At 33.3% G+C, this 16,700-nt stretch overlaps 1 protein-coding gene across 4 annotated transcripts in view; it reads right to left on the reverse strand.

The window, feature by feature from the left end:
* Window positions 1-16,700, reverse strand: part of LOC126889929 (la-related protein 4) — a 233,660-nt gene that overhangs the window by 116,961 nt on the left and 99,999 nt on the right. The gene's annotated exons all lie outside the window — the stretch shown is intronic.

Consider the following 16,700-nt stretch of genomic DNA (forward strand, 5'->3'; position numbering starts at 1 on the left):
TTCGTATCGTATCCTATCGTATTATATATTTTTAATACTAATAAAAAAAGACGAAATCGAAAAGTGTGGCTAACAAACAAAATATCATAGATAAGAGGATAATATTTTCATCAGGAGGATAAAACAGCCTATAAATAATTAGGTTTACTCAAAAACAAATAATCAAAAAAGCTTAAAATAGTGTTTTACGGTTTTCTCAAAACATAAAATCTAACTTGTCTCCTTTCAACAATAAACGATTGAATTATTTCTAGGCAATTTGCTTAATTAGTGAAAATAAAAGTGTAACTTTAAACGCAATAACATGATGGCTCGAGAGACTCGCGGCAGTGATACACGTACGGGATACGGGATACCACGATACCAGTAAGATTTCAAACTTGTTGGATCGACGGCGTACTTACTCGGCGGACTTAAAGTAAGGGTACTTGCTGTGATATACGAGCGAAAAAGGTCGTCGAGCCATAAGTTCGCGTACTTACTCGCGTGTCTGTCACCCCTTTAAAAGAATGTTGCCCACATTCCACATCAATACAGTGACACTCTTCTTTAAAACAATCTTACATACCAACAATTGTTTTTGTGGATTTTCACAAAGCGGTGGTTTAGTCAAACTTGACAGTGTCATCGAGATATTGACAAGACGTTATCTATGCCAAAATGACAGCACAAATACAGAACGACATACAACACAACAAAACCATTTAATGTTTAGTTGGTCTTTTGAATAGTATTTGAATTGTATTTCAAAGTAATTATTTAATTGAAAATATTTAACAAAATATAAAATAAAAACAAAAGATAAAATATACTCAAATAATTTGTGTTGTACTTGAAGCCAAATATCTTTGAGGCAAATCACTGTCTGGCCAATGTTTATTTACAAAAATATTTCTGTAATAACGTCACCACAAAAGCGTAAATACGAGGTGCACGCCTAAATACGAGTGCATGTTTAAATCTTCTTGCTTCAAATATAATGTTCTTGAACTCCCTAAGTCGAGCATAGAGCTTCAGTGAAAACGGGTTTTATTTTGAGCTAAAACCATGGGATTTATTTTGAGCTAAGGCCTTCACCTCATTCCAAGACTTTCCTTGACCTCTTATCTCGTCCATGATGGATCTTCCCAAAGTTTGTGCTGGGCGATCTCTTTTTCTTTTTCCTTGGGGATTCCACTCTAGGGCAGTCTTTGCAATACTGTAACTATTTTTTCGGAGTTTGTGACCGATCCAACCCCATTTTCTGGACTTTATTTATTTTCTACCCTCTTTTGTTGGGTCAGGTGTAGTAGATCTTCGTTTCTGATGATGGCTAGAAAATACGAACAATTCTTCGTAGACATTTGTTAACTAAGACCTGCAGTTTGTCTAAGGGTTTTTGTCACTTTCCAGGTTTCACATCCGTAGAGTAGAACAGGAACATACATGACGTTTGATTGGAATATTCGGATCTTTGTCCTTGTAGAATACTCGCCAGACCTCCAAACAGGGTTGAGCATGCTAAATGATTGTTGAGCTTTTCGTATCCTCATACGAATATCGTCTTCTGTACCTTCGTTTTCTGTTATGACACTTTCAAGATACGTTAAATTTTCCACATTTTCAATCGACATGTAGTCGATAGTAAATACCGTTTCGTTCCTTGCATTTATTCTCATGGACTTGGTTTTACTAATACATATTAGTTTTCCAACCTATTTTATTGGCTTCAGTGGAAAGTGTTTCCAATGCGTTAGCCACATCTTTGTCCTAATATGCAGATATTGTCGGCGTATTCTAGATCGCTTAGGCGTGTGGTTAACGTCCATTGTATACATATTGTGTCGGAGCCTAGTTTGGAGAGAACATAGTCTATAGTCGAAGAATACGGGCTCTTGTCCAAACTCTGCTATTCTGGGACCAGCCTCTGAAGATCCCCAATATTTTCAGCTAAGATGACAATGTCATCCGCATATCTAATGTTGTTAATGGGAACACCATTTACCTTTATTCCAGCTGTTTCACATAAAGAGAATGGAAAACATATGAATAACAACCGATATGCTGATCATACAGTCTTCCTAGACAATAATGAGAAGGAGTCATTACCAATGGCTGGTTATCAGGGAGGCCAGCACAATAAAATTATATGATTACCACAAGATAAGAAGAATTCCAATTGATGGTCGCCAACCTCCGATGAGGAGAGGGCACATGAAGACGATGATGAGGAAGATCTTGGAGACGAAAATTTGCAAAAAAGAAAATGGTTTGTTCACTTTATAGGCTGTGTCGAAGAACTAGTTTATAATGAACTAACAATTAAATTTTTATCATACAAACTGAACAGTGCTTTATTATGCTTTTATTATCCTACTGCCTGCTTTATTAGGCTTTTATTATCCTACTGCCTGCTTTATTAGGCTTTTATTATCCTATTCAAAATTATATTAGCACTATATTTACGCCGATATTGTGACAAAACTTCCCATACTTTTAAAAATCAATAAATATCATTCGTAAGTAATTTGTGGATAAAATAATTTTTTATGCGTTGTTAAAGAAAGTTTGACCCTTTTTCTACGTTTCCATGTATTATTTGATAAATATTCAGTGCATTATCAGTCATAAAATCGTTCTGAAAAATATTGTCCAAATCTGCCTCATCTTTCCTACTATGCATGCTAAGCTTATCATACTTTCCAAAAATATGGAAATTTGCAGAAATCATAATGATCCTTAAGCCAGGCAAAGCGCCCAATGATGTAACATCTTATCGACCCATCAGCCTACTCCCAATCGTTAGCAAAGTTTTTGAAAGATTGCTGCTACAAAGAATATACGCAGATCATGAATTCCTAACATTACTACATACCAGAACATCAGTTTGGTTTTCGGGAAAATCACTCTACTACACAAGTCCATCGAATAGTAAATGAAATATCAAAAACTCTCGAAGAAAGGAAATACTGCAACGCTGTAGGTATTCCTAGATATCTCACAAGCGTTTGACAAAGTTTGGCATAGAGGTTTGCTAGTGTTGCCCAAAATAGGTCTTGGTCTTGTTCTTGCATTTTAGCAAGACCAAGACCAAGACCGCCCTATTTTAGCAAGACCAAGACCAAGACTGACCGTGCAAGACTTGAGCAAGAACAAGACTAAGCCTGCGAGACTCTTGCGTCTTGCAGTTAGGATTGAGTGTCGTTTTATGGAATATATTAGTTCGGGAATATAGGTCTGGATCCCGCGTATGAAAAAAAAGTTGATTAATAGCAAGCTGAAAATTTGTTAATAGATTAAGGCTGTCTAGTCGGACAAACTTTGATGTATGAGAACACTGGAACAGGGGAATTTTTAATTGTGGAACAGGTTAAAACTTTGGAATTTCAGACCACGCAAACGTCACATGTATTTTGTCCGACAGAACTTCCAATTGATTTGTTACCCTTTCATTAAACGCTCATGCAAAAATCAGACTGCTATTTATTACCTGTCATAATTCCTGTCATTTGACATGTTCTACGTGTTCCACTTATTAAGAGGAAACAGTAGCGATCAACAGGTAGCGAAAACGCGTTCCAAGATTGCGGCTGTAATTAGGAATATTTTTTCGAGATATTTGGCACACGTATTCGTAATATAATAAAGAATGGCGGTACAGAGCCCAATTTGAAAAATATATTATGTGGAAATTACTCTGTAATTAAATACAATATTAAAAAAACGAGCCTGTACCGCCATTAAGAAGAACAAAAAAATACACTTTCTTGAAATAAACTGTTTTATCCGATGCTTAGATTTTGTGTCATTGTGGAACTACTAAAATTTTTTATTTCATTAGTAGTTCCAAAATGTCACAAAATCTAGGCATCGGATAAAAAAGTTTATTTGAAGAAAGTGTATTTTTTGTTCTTCTTAATGGCGGCACAGGCTCGTTTTTTTAATATTGTATTGAATTACAGAGTAATTTCCACATATTAATGTATTTTTTAAATTGGGCTCTGTACCGCCATTCTTTATTATATTACGAATACGTGTGCCAAATATCTCGAAAAAATATTCAAAATTACAGCTGCAATCTTGGAACGCGTTTTGGCTACCTGTTGATCGCTACTGTATCACATTAAAATGCCCATTTGGTCATAAATAGCAGTCTGATTTTTGCATGAGAGTTTAATGAAAGGGTAACAAATCAATTGGAAGTTCTGTCAGACAAAATACATGTGACGTTTTCGTGGTCTGACGTTCCAAATTTTTAATTTGTTCAGCAATTAAAACTTCCCCTGTTCCAGTGTTCCCATATATCAAAGTTTGTCCGACTAGACACCCTTAAGCTATTAACAAATTTTCGGCTTGCTATTAATCAACTCTTTCTTCATACGCGGGATCCAGACCTAATATGCTTAGAGACAATGAGACGTAAAAAAATATGTAACAAAAATTTGGAAAATTGGATTTATGCGCATTATGAACAATACGATAAACATATATGTATAGCGAATTAAGATATCCATATAAGAACACTCAGAGGTTTATTATTACATGTAAAAAGTACGTTCAATATTTTTGAAAAATCTATCGAAGAACACCCAACACAAAATGCAAAATTTTATTAAGAAACAGACTGACTCCCGTGGGACATGGTAGATAGCTCAGTTAGTTAGACGTTAGACTATAGGCAGGGATAGTTTAGATCGTGGGTTCAAACCCACCCAATGTGAGTTGTTTAGACATTTATTAATTTGGTTGGTTTTTACTATGTCTATGTTAAGTCAAGCTGAAAATGTACCTATACGTTTACGTTGTTCTAAGATCTAAAGTAATATTTAATAAATAGCAATATGCTAGTGGGTAAGTGCGAGACTTGCAAGACTCTTGCTGCAAGACCAAGACCAAGACTGGGAATGCAATACCAAGACCAAGGACCAGGTGTATTGGTGCAAGACCAAGACCAAGACTTTCCAAGTATCGTCTTGGTCTTGCATTTGGGCAACACTAAGGTCTGCTTTACAAAGTAAAATTAGCACTATCTAGTAACTATTTCCTCCTAATCAAATCCTACTTATCAAATAGATATTTCTCTGTAAAATTCAAAGACCAACAATCCAGCCTCTGTCCTATTAACTCCGGAGTTCCGCAAGGTAGTGTTCTCGGGCCGCTGCTTTTCTCACTCTACACAGCCGATATACCAGTCTCATAATACTACGATCGTTTCCTTTGCTGATGACGTAACAATACTAGCTATAAATGAAGATCCCATACAAGCCTCACAAGACCTGCAACACCATCTGGACATACTCAGTGAATGGTACACAAAATGGCGAACAAAAGTAAACAAAACAGAATCATCTCAAATAACGTTTACCAACCGCCCAAACACATGACCTGTAAGAATGGAAAATGTACGAATACCAACAGTAACAGACGCTAAATACCTTGGCCTCCATCTTGACCAACGTCTTACTTGGATTGGAAGAAACATATCCAGACCAAAAGAAGACAGCTAGACTTGAAATTCCATTGGCTCCTTGGGCGCAGATCAAAACTCAACATCCAAAACAAAATTCTTCTGTACAAAGCAATACTCAAACCTATTCGGTACTACGGACTACACCTCTGGGGCTGTGCAAAGTCAACATCACTGAATATCATCCAAAGATTTCAGTCAAAAGTTCTAAGATCAATAGTGGATGCACCATGGTACGTAAGTAATCAAACACTTCACGAATACTTAAAGTGTAGAGCGCAAACCGGCCGATTTCAGGTAAGAGCGCAAAACGGTCGAGCGCATACCGGCCGACACCGATAATTTGTGTTAAAATTGCCACATATGCCAATGTTGAACTAAAACAAACTCTAAAAGTATTTGTCTAAAAGTATAATTTTCCTATAAAAAGTCTATATCACTATGTAAATTTCCTAAGCAGTATAAATATTACACGATTTGGCAACAATGTCTAATGTTTCCGCGATTATATGAGAGCCTACCCGCATTCATGCGGGAGCCAATTCGTACCCTTCTAAAATATACCTGAACGAAGCGGAGCGAACTCGACTTCACCCATATACAGTATGGTGTGGTCAAATGAAAGGAATAAATTCGTTATTTCCTAAACCGGCGACTTTAAGGAAAAAACCCGAAACAGGTCGATTTTTTATTTTTAAGTTATGATATTGTGGCATATATCGTATACTAGTGACGTCATCCGTCTGAGCGTGATGACGTAATCGATGATTTTTTTAATGAGAATAGGGGTCGTGTGGTAGCTCATTTGAAAGGTTCTTCAATTCTCTATTCAGTAATGTAAACATTTACATAATTATTTATACAGGGTGTCCAAAAATTTTTTATTAAATTAAATTATTTGACAAAAAAAGAAGTAGAAGGACACCCTGTATAAATAATTATATAAATGTTTATATTACTGAATAGAAAATTGAAGAACCTTTCAATGAGCCAGCACACGACCCCTATTCTCATTTAAAAAAATCATCGATTACGTCATCACGCCCAGATGGATGACGTCACTAGTATACCATATATGCCAGAATATCATACCTTAAAAATAAAAATCGACCTGTTTCGGGATTTTTCCTTAAAGTCGCCGGTTTACAAAATAACGAATTTATTCCTTTCATTTGCACTATACACTATACTGTCGGTGGAAAATAGTGTCGCGCACGCTTGATTAACAATTAAAAACAAAGGAGTTTTGAATATTGTATTGCAAAAAACTCTTCGGGATTTTATCAATCGATGTTTAAAGAATATCTACCTACCTTGGCAACATTAAAATTTTCAGTTTTTCACATAGTTTTTGAGGGTTAAAAATGGGCAATTTCGCAATTTTTAATCGCTTATAAATATGTCAAAAACTATCAACTTTAAAGAAATGCCACTAAAGACCTTTTCTGTTTGGAATGATCCAAAAAACCTAAAAAAACTTTGTTCCATGCAAAAAAAAATAATTTTAGGAAAAAAAAACGTTTAAAAAATTTTTGACCCACTTTTGGTCCTGGCAACATGCAAATTTGTTAAAAGGGGTCCTTTTTGAGTAAGATTGTGCAAAAAATCCGAATCGGAATATTTTTCCTAGCGGATGCGCAGTGGCTTTCTGGACTATTTGTATTTCCAAGAGAAAAAATACCTCAAAATATTTTTGGAGCCGTACACGAAAATGTTTTAAGGTTTCGAAGATATAATTTTGAATTATACCAGCTATACACATCCATATACATATTGTGAAATTTATAAGGTCCACAGACTAAGATGGACAAAACGAAGATACAACTTTGAATTATACCAACTATACATAAACTTGCGTGCATAGAAATCTGCCCACTTAAAAATTTGGTCATTTTGATGTCTCGTATTTCCTAAACCTGTTGGCCGATTTAAGTGATTTTTTTAATATGTTACAGCCTGATTCTTTAACAATACCGCTATAATAATATTGTTGCTAAACAGGTAAATTTTCATTGTATGCCGGGTGTACGAATCAAACTGTGTTTTTTTCTCAAAGTTTGCATCACCCTTTGGAATATTGTAGCATTTATAAAAAACTGAAGTTAAAACCCAACTATACCCTCAGGTTTTCTTAACATTCTGTTATTTGATTCAGTCGCTTATGTTGGATAATAAAAAAGTTAGGTACTTTAACAACTAGATATGTTCTTCATCAATACAGGGTGTTTCTAAATAAGTGCGGCAAACTTTAAGAGGAAACAGTAGCGATCAACAGGTAGCGAAAACGCGTTCCAAGATTGCGGCTGTAATTATGCATATTTTTTCGAGATATTTGGCACACGTATTCGTAATATAATAAAGAATGGCGGTACAGAGCTTAATTTGAAAAATATATTAATATGTGGAAATTACTCTGTAATTAAATATAATATTAAAAAAACGAGCCTGTACCGCCATTAAGAAGAACAAAAAAATACACTTTCTTCAAATAAACTTTTCTATCTGATGCCTAAGATTTTGTGTCATTTTGGAACTACTAAAATTTTTTATTTCATTAGTAGTTCCAAAATGACACAAAATCTAGGCATCGGATAAAAAAGTTTATTTGAAGAAAGTGTATTTTTTTGTTCTTCTTAATGGCGGTACAGGATCGTTTTTTAATATTGTATTTAATTACAGGGTAATTTCCACATATTAACATATTTTTCAAATTGAGCCCTGTACCGCCATTCTTTATTATATTACGAATATGTGTGCCAAATATCTCGAAAAAATATTCAAAATTACAGCCGCAATCTTGGAACTCGTTTTGGCTACCTGTTGATCGCTACTGTATCACCTTAAGGGGTATTTCTGCATGAAAAAAAAAATGACAGTTTGCTTTATAAACATATGTCCGCAAATGTTTCGTTTCCGAGATACGTGATGTTGAAATTTTTATAATTAACTATTTAGATGGGAAATAAGCCACAATTAAATTGAAAAAAAGATTTTATTAACGTTTCGAAGCCCAAATCGGGTTTCGTTGTCAAAATACAAAATACTACTCGAAACCCGATTTGGGCTTCGAAACGTTAATAAAATTATTTTTTCAATTTAATTGTGTCTTATTTCCCATCTAAATAGTTAATTATAAAAATGCCACAAGGAAGTAGCTTCATAACAACGTTGAAATTTTTCTTACAAACTGACGATTTATTTATTGCTTTAAAACCGGTTGAGATATGCAACTAAAATTTGGTGGGTTTTAAGACGTAGTTTTTTTGACTGGTATGGTACTAAAGGAATAGGAATGGTACTAAAGGTGAGAAATTTCTCACCTTTAGTACGATCCTTGTATTATAAGCTTTCATTTGACACCTCATTTGTCATTCTACCTGTTATAGTGACGGAGGAGTTATATTCGCGGTCAGACAGACAGATGGACAGACAACCTAGATCAATTTCCCACCTTTAGTACTATCCTTGGATTATAAGCTTTAATTTGATACCTCATTTGTCATTATACCTAGTATAATGACGGAGAAGTAAATGTTATTATTCTATTATTCTTGTAGGTACATTTAACATTGATTGAAATTATGAAAGAAATATATAGAAAACAGCATGGCAACACTGTACATAAAAATTCAGCCACATTCAGCTGTGCCGGCTGTGCGTTACATAGGGTGATTTAATATCCAAGATGTCCGATCTTTTTAGTATGAGTTCCTAATGTCTATTTATCTATTGATCTAATTAGCCTTCTTCGGTCCATCTTCTCATCCCCAATCCTTCTCCATTCTTCTCTGTCTGTCGCTAGAGTCATCCACCTAGAGCCCACGTGCTTCTTGATATCATCTGTGCATCCCATTTGGAGCCTTCCTCTGCCTCTGCTTCGTTTATATTCCCACGGTCTCCAATTTATAAGAATTTTGTTCCATCGGTCTTCTTTTTGTCTTATATTGTGTCCGGAAAATCTTCATTTTAATTTTGAGACTTCTTGTCTAACATCCCTAACTTTTGTTTTCTCTCTTATCCACTCGTTTCTCTTTTTATCTAATAGTCTTGTGTGCAACATTTGTCTTTCCATCGTTCTTTGCGCTTTTATGATTTTGCCCATGTCTGCACGTGAGAACAGGGAGTTCCTGATGTAAGTTTATTAAATTATACTAAAACAACAAGGTCAGATGGTGCCTCTGTATTGTCAAAATTTATTCGAAATTACTTACAGAACTCGAAAGAATGTTCCCCTACTGTTTATTATTCTAGCAGAACTAAATATGCATATGCGGTCACAGATAAAAACAATTTAAGTAAATATTTAATAAAACATGTCGAATTTGATCTACCGGTAGCATACATAAACAATTAAATTAGTAGAAGAAACTATATTATATGCATTGATGATGATGCGAGGAAAACAGTAGGTATAATATTCACTAGGAAAAATTCCCTGTAGGTGGCTGTATACCATTAATTACAAATAAAATTTAATAAAACAAATTTTTTGGCTTGGTAAAAGGTATATTAGTTTAAAAAGCCCCTATATGGCTACAAACATAGAAACAAAACGTTTTCGCTCTGTAACAAGAGCATCATCAGTGTTTACAAGAACATGGTGAGCCAACCAAAAAATACAAAGGTCAAAGCCTTTCAAACACAGACTAAAAGTCTTATATAGTTGCCAACATGGCAAAATCCAAAGGATGGATAAAATTCCTATGGCTACGGCCCTAGGGCAACATATGACTCCCACACGTGGTAAGTGGGTCAAAAGGTAACATTAGGTCATTATGTTACAACACCAAGGCCTGTCACCTATTGTAACATAATGATCTAATGTTACCTTTTGACCCACTTACCACGTGTGGGAGTCATATGTTGCCCTAGGGCCGTAGCCATAGGAATTTTATCCATCCTTTGGATTTTGCCATGTTGGCAACTATATAAGACTTTTAGTCTGTTTTTAAGACCTTTGTATTTTTTGGTTGGCTCACCATGTTCTTGTAACACTGATTAACACTGACTCTTGTTACAGAGCGAAAACGTTTTGTTTCTATGTTTGTATCCCTATAGGGGCTATTTAAACTAATATACCTTTTACCAAGCCGAAAATGTTTTTATTAAATTTTACTAGTATGTACATATGTATAATATTCTTAAGTAATTGAGGTAAAGAATCGAAATATACAATTTTATATTTGGAAACGCTGCTCGCGGAGAACAAAAAATGACAAAAGAAAATGACAACTGACAGTTACAAGCAAACAAACCAGAAACGTCACAAATTATTGTACTTAAAATCTGAAAACGTTCTCAAGCGTCTCTTTTGCATTTACCTATCTCTTTTCGATGTACTGACTCTAGAGCAGGGGTGGGCAAACTTTTTTTAGTAAGGGCCACAAAATGTTTTGGTCTATTACCGAGGGCCGCAATATTTCTTAACAAGTTCCATTTTTTAACTCTTTATAATTTTGTTTAAGGGGTGGGGGTATGGTTTGAAATCAACATTTCAAGCACATTATTGTGAATTTTGTTTGAAACTATGGTAGAATTATTTTATTTTTAAATTAAATAAACATATTCGGTACAATTCAAAGAATATTCAAAAAAATTTCAAGACCAAATATTGAAAAATATGTTAACGGTAGCAAATTTTTGCAGTAAACTCGTCATTTGGATCATGTTAAACAAAAAATTCAAAAATATTTAATTATGTTATGAGTTTATGGAAGTAACGTTGTCGAGTTTTTTTAGTTTTAATCATTTTTGAGTTTTTGATATCATTCAGAAGTCAAAATAACAAATTTTTTGTAAAATATGGGTGAAAATCAACATATTTATTACTGTTAAAGAAAAAATATCTCGATAGGGTTACCTCAGGAAATGCCTAAAGAAAATCTATGAAAAATTGAGTGGATCTGTCAAGTAGCTTTTGAGTTACAATGTCCACCGCCTTTGAAAAAAGCAGTTTTGAGAAAAAACAAGTTTTGACAACTTTTATTTTCAATTTCTTCTTTGTCTGTCAAATCGTAAAGTGATAAACTCCTAAATATATTTTTGATTCGCGGAGTAATTTACAAAAGAGAAGGGAATAGCTGTTAACGTTTCCCACAATACTCGAGCTACTGCTAAGCGAGTTGAAGGTAGGGATATTAAACATTTTTTATTACTCATTACATAATATTGCTCCGATCAAACTGAAATTTTCAGAGAGTATTCTTGAAGTTATGTACTTTCATTTAAAATAATAAAAAAAATCGAAAATTTTAAAATTTTCAAACATACCCCATCCCTAAATAACATTCTCACTTATTCAAGCTGTTATTTCCCTCAAAAATATGTACAGTATATCCCTGTAAGTTGTATCCATATGGAAAATTTTTGTATTATTAATTTTACGAAAAAAAGTTATTCTTTATAAAAAGCTCTGCATGGTCCAAAACCTAAGATTTAACCATCAAATATCAAATTTTTTGAATATTATACGAGGTATGTCAAAAATTTTGAATTTCACTCAAGAGTAAAGTAGCTTTATTTTTCGTAATATTGGAAATTGCTATTATGAAAAGTTGTTTGGAATTAAAAACTATATTCTAATATGCAATTACATCCTTCTAATTGAAATTTTTTTTTTAATTACGGAGAACTATCATTATTTTTTCAGTAATTTCAATTCTGATAACTCCTTTATTATTAATTTTACGAAAAAAAGTTATTCTTAATAAAAAGTTCTGGATGGTGTAAAACTTAAAATACAACCGTCTTATATCAAATTTTATCAATTTTATACCAGGTATGTGAAAAAAGATAAATTTAGATCAAAAGTAAAGTACCTTTATAGTTCAGAATATTTCAATTAGAAGGATGTAATTACACACTGAAACATAGTTTTAATTCTAAATAACTTTTCATAATAACAATTTTCGATATTGTGAAAAATAAACGTATTTTACTCGTGAACGAAATTCATATTTTTTGACATACCTAATATAAAATTGATAAAATTTGGCATAAGATGGTTGTATTTTATATTTTAGACCATGCAGAACTTTTTATTAAGAATCACTTTTTTTGGTAAAATTAATAATAAAAGAGTTATCTGAATTAAAATAACTGAAAATAATGTTAGTTTTCCATAATTTTTCAAAAAAAAAATTCAATTAGAAGGATGTAATTGCATGCTAAAATACAGTTTTTAATTCCAAACAACTTTTCATAATAGCAATTTTCAATATTGTGAAAAATAAAGCTACTTTACTCTTGAGTAAAATTAAAACTTTTTGACATACCTCGTATAATATTCAAAAAATTTGATATTTGATGGTTAAATCTTAGGTTTTGGACCATGCAGAGCTTTTTATAAAGAATAACTTTTTTCGTAAAATTAATAATAAAAAAGTTTTCCATATGGATACAACTTACAGGGACATACTGTATATATATTTATTTATTTTTATTTAATCTATGAACCTATATTTTCTAGCTGGATGTAGACTGGTACGGAAGCAATTTGAACTGAAAAATAATTTTTTAGAAGTGGTAATGGAAAATATATCTGCAAAATCTTTGAAACGATTTTCAAATTCCTTCAGCAAATTACAAAGTTTATCTTCATATCATTATTTTAAGCATATGGTACATTATTTAATGATTTTAATAAGGGAAATAATTGACCGAACTCTTGCTTTTTTATATAATCAATGAATAGTTTGAGTTTCATTTCAAAAGTTTCATTTTGCGTTCAAAACTTATAAATTTAGCAAATTTGTCGCAGTTTTTCATTTATAAAAATAAAGCAATTTCCTCCCCTAATTCACAGCATGTTTTAAGAACTTTTTCTAAACTTAACCATCGAATATGATTGTAGTATAAGACATGAGTATGTTCTATTTCTATAACTTTTCCAAAACATTTTTGCACAATACCTGCTGATGGATTATGCAGTGACAAAATAATAAATCATGTTCTGGAAATTGTTTATGAACGTAATGTTTATGTTTTCTCAACATTACAATAGGTATTTGATCTTCTTAAATTTGGTGCTTCGTCAGTTGTTACACTTACTAGTTGGTTACGGTTACGGGTAGTATAAAATTTTTCAAAAAGTTGCTGACTACTTCAAAAATATCGTTTCCATTTGCTGAAATTTCATGGATTTCATTAAGAGAGCCGACAAAACTCTGTACCGGAAACCCAAATAATTGTCCGCGGTATTTTGAAAATTTGCGTAAAAATCACCCGCTGCGAAAGTATTCATTAATAGCTGTATTACCTATATATATATTGAATTAATAATATTAGCAATAATTAAAAAAAAATCCTTAAATGAAAATAATTCAAAATCAATGGGAAAGTCCCCGTAGCTGGCTGTATACCATAGTTAAAAAACCATACTGAAGTAAAAACTTCTTTTGTATATTGGTATAAAAAGTTTTATTAAAAAACATAAAAGTCCTCCAAAAGGATTTGCAAAACGTTTTCAATCTGAATCAGATCATCCTCAGTGCGTTCTGCTTCATAAAAGAAACTAGCAACTTATTTAAAAAGGTTACATCGATATAAATGGTTTACATAATAATTAAGTGATATTTGTAGCGACTCCAAGTCGATGTTACAAGATGAAATGTGCTAGGAGTGCTCAAAGGGCAACATGGTTCCCTGCTCGTTAAGAACTCGTGGTTCTTGCCAGTTCAATTGCCAGTTCTTGTTTGGTCTGTGTCCATTGAACTGGCAAGAACCACGAGTTCTTAACGAGCAGGGAACCATGTTGCCCTTTGAGCACTCCTAGCACATTTCATCTTGTAACATCGACTTGGAGTCGCTACAAATATCACTTAATTATTATGTAAACCATTTATATCGATGTAACCTTTTTAAATAAGTTGCTAGTTTCTTTTATGAAGCAGAACGCACTGAGGATGATCTGATTCAGATTGAAAACGTTTTGCAAATCCTTTTGGAGGACTTTTATGTTTTTTAATAAAACTTTTTATACCAATATACAAAAGAAGTTTTTACTTCAGTATGGAAAATAATTCACTTTTTTCCGGGGGCCGCAAAAAATGTCTAAAGGGCCGCATGCGGCCCGCGGGCCGCACTTTACCCACTCCTGCTCTAGAGCGTTTATAAAAATAATATGTGTCTTTACTTAACAACAGACTTTATCTGGTTTGTCTTTAGTTTCATGCGTGGAAGGCAATGATGCTAGATAGAAAGTATGAGTTTTATCTCGCCAGGTATTAACCCTCAAGCTCCTAGCGTTACATATATGTAGCGCAGAAACCGCCAAAATCTTCGGGAAGTGATTCTAATTTTAACTAGATGATGATGCAAGACTTTAAAGGGACACTTGTTTACTAGTTTTCAGCAGTTGGTTCGAGGATTTGATCTAACCTGTTTATTTAGTTGAGTGTTTTATGTGACGGTGTTTATTATTTATGGTAAAAATGGATCTCAAGTTTGAGTAAATATATTTTCACTATTCTTTTGTTAATATTCTGTTGATAATACCAATTTTTAGAAATTTTATCCTGGTTTTATAAAAAATGCCTTTAATTTTTTGTGTTACATATATGTAACGCTAGGAACATATGGGAGCAAAAATCAGAACTTTTGGAATTGTAACGTATTGTTTGTTCCAAGAAAGGGTTTTCTCTTCACGAAGCGCTGGAGATAGTTTATGCCGTTGAAACTTTAGACGTTGATGCTATATATAGGTACTGAAACTCCAGAATTGAATGTGCTTACAGACGAGGAGTTTGGTGATGAGGAATATAATGATTTTAACAGGCTGTCCGAGAGAATTCTAAGAGCACCTGTTGAGCTTGTTTTACGAAATAGTGAAAGAGGTTTCGAAATATATGATGATATTGACGAGGCTTAGCCTTCCAGATCATTAGCAAAAGCTAAAAAACTAGTGAAAGGAAAGTTGAAGTTGATCTTATGGACCAGAATGTAGCTAGATACCAAGTAGGAATTTGCTCTAAAAAATGATGGTGGTGTCTACTTACATTGATGCTGGACATAACTATGGACATAATGGTCTATTTACATTGATGCTGGACATAACTGGACATAATAGATCCTATGATCCTATGCCACAACTAGAATTTCGAATATATCTAGTAACATCGTATATTACAAAATATAGTACCAATCCAAAAGATGCAGGCAGGCCATCTTTGTCCAAAGTAGTCGTAGATATAAGATATGATAAGATTGATTATCTCCTGACCTATATTCCTGATAAGAAAAGGAGACGTTTTGCAGATGAATGCTGTAGTTCATATGTGCGGACCACGGGTTGCGAGTGCAATGTGGGAGTGTGCATCAAGTGCAACATAGATTTTCATCTACAATAACTTGATTATGATTTTTCATTTATCTAGTTTTGTATTTGTTATTTATAATCGGAAATATTTTAAATATGTTTGCTCCTATATCTTCCTAGCGTTACATAATATGTAGCGTTACATAATATATGTAACGACAATTTCGACAAAAAAATGTAGATATTTTGTTTTAAAACCTTCTCCTGAATACATCAAAATAAAAAAAAAATAAAATTTTCTAAATAAAATAATTCAGGATCTTAAGGGTTAATGACGCACGGGTAAAGAACCCTGGACTCAACTCTAAATGCTGTTGGTACGGGAGAAGTTTTGTATTCAATACAAGTCTTGTATTGAGAATATAATAATGGTGTTGTTCACAGAGATGTATAGAGATGTCAATTGCGACGTATACGCATGTTTGGTTGATTACGAGAAAGCGCTTGATCGAGTACAGCATGCCAAGACGATTCAAATACTAAAAGAAGCAAGAATTAATAACCAAGAATTGAAAATACAGTAAAACCTCCGTTAACCGAAATGGCTGACAGCTTCAATAATTCGTCAATAATAAGTAAATTAAAAAAAAAAAACAATAAAATTAAGGAAAATGAACATGTTTAGAGTTTTCTTTTAAAGAAATATTCTATTTTCTTTTGTGTTTTCCTTTGATAACGATGTTTTGCAGCTGTTTCTCTCCAATACTATGTAATTTGATACAAAAATATCACAAAAAAAAATGTTATTTTTAACGTTACCCGAAATTCTTGTTATCCGAAACGGCCTCCCCCCCCCCCCCCCCAATTATGTCGGTTAACGGAGGTTTTACTGTAGAAACCTTTACTGTAATCAGACCACAAATCTCAGAGTTGGAAGTTAGCCAGCCTCCTACTTAACTTGGATACAACCTATTGATACAATAGGGAATTGGGAAATAG

Source organism: Diabrotica virgifera, chromosome 8, assembly GCF_917563875.1.
Source record: "Diabrotica virgifera virgifera chromosome 8, PGI_DIABVI_V3a".
NCBI lineage: Eukaryota > Metazoa > Arthropoda > Insecta > Coleoptera > Chrysomelidae > Diabrotica > Diabrotica virgifera.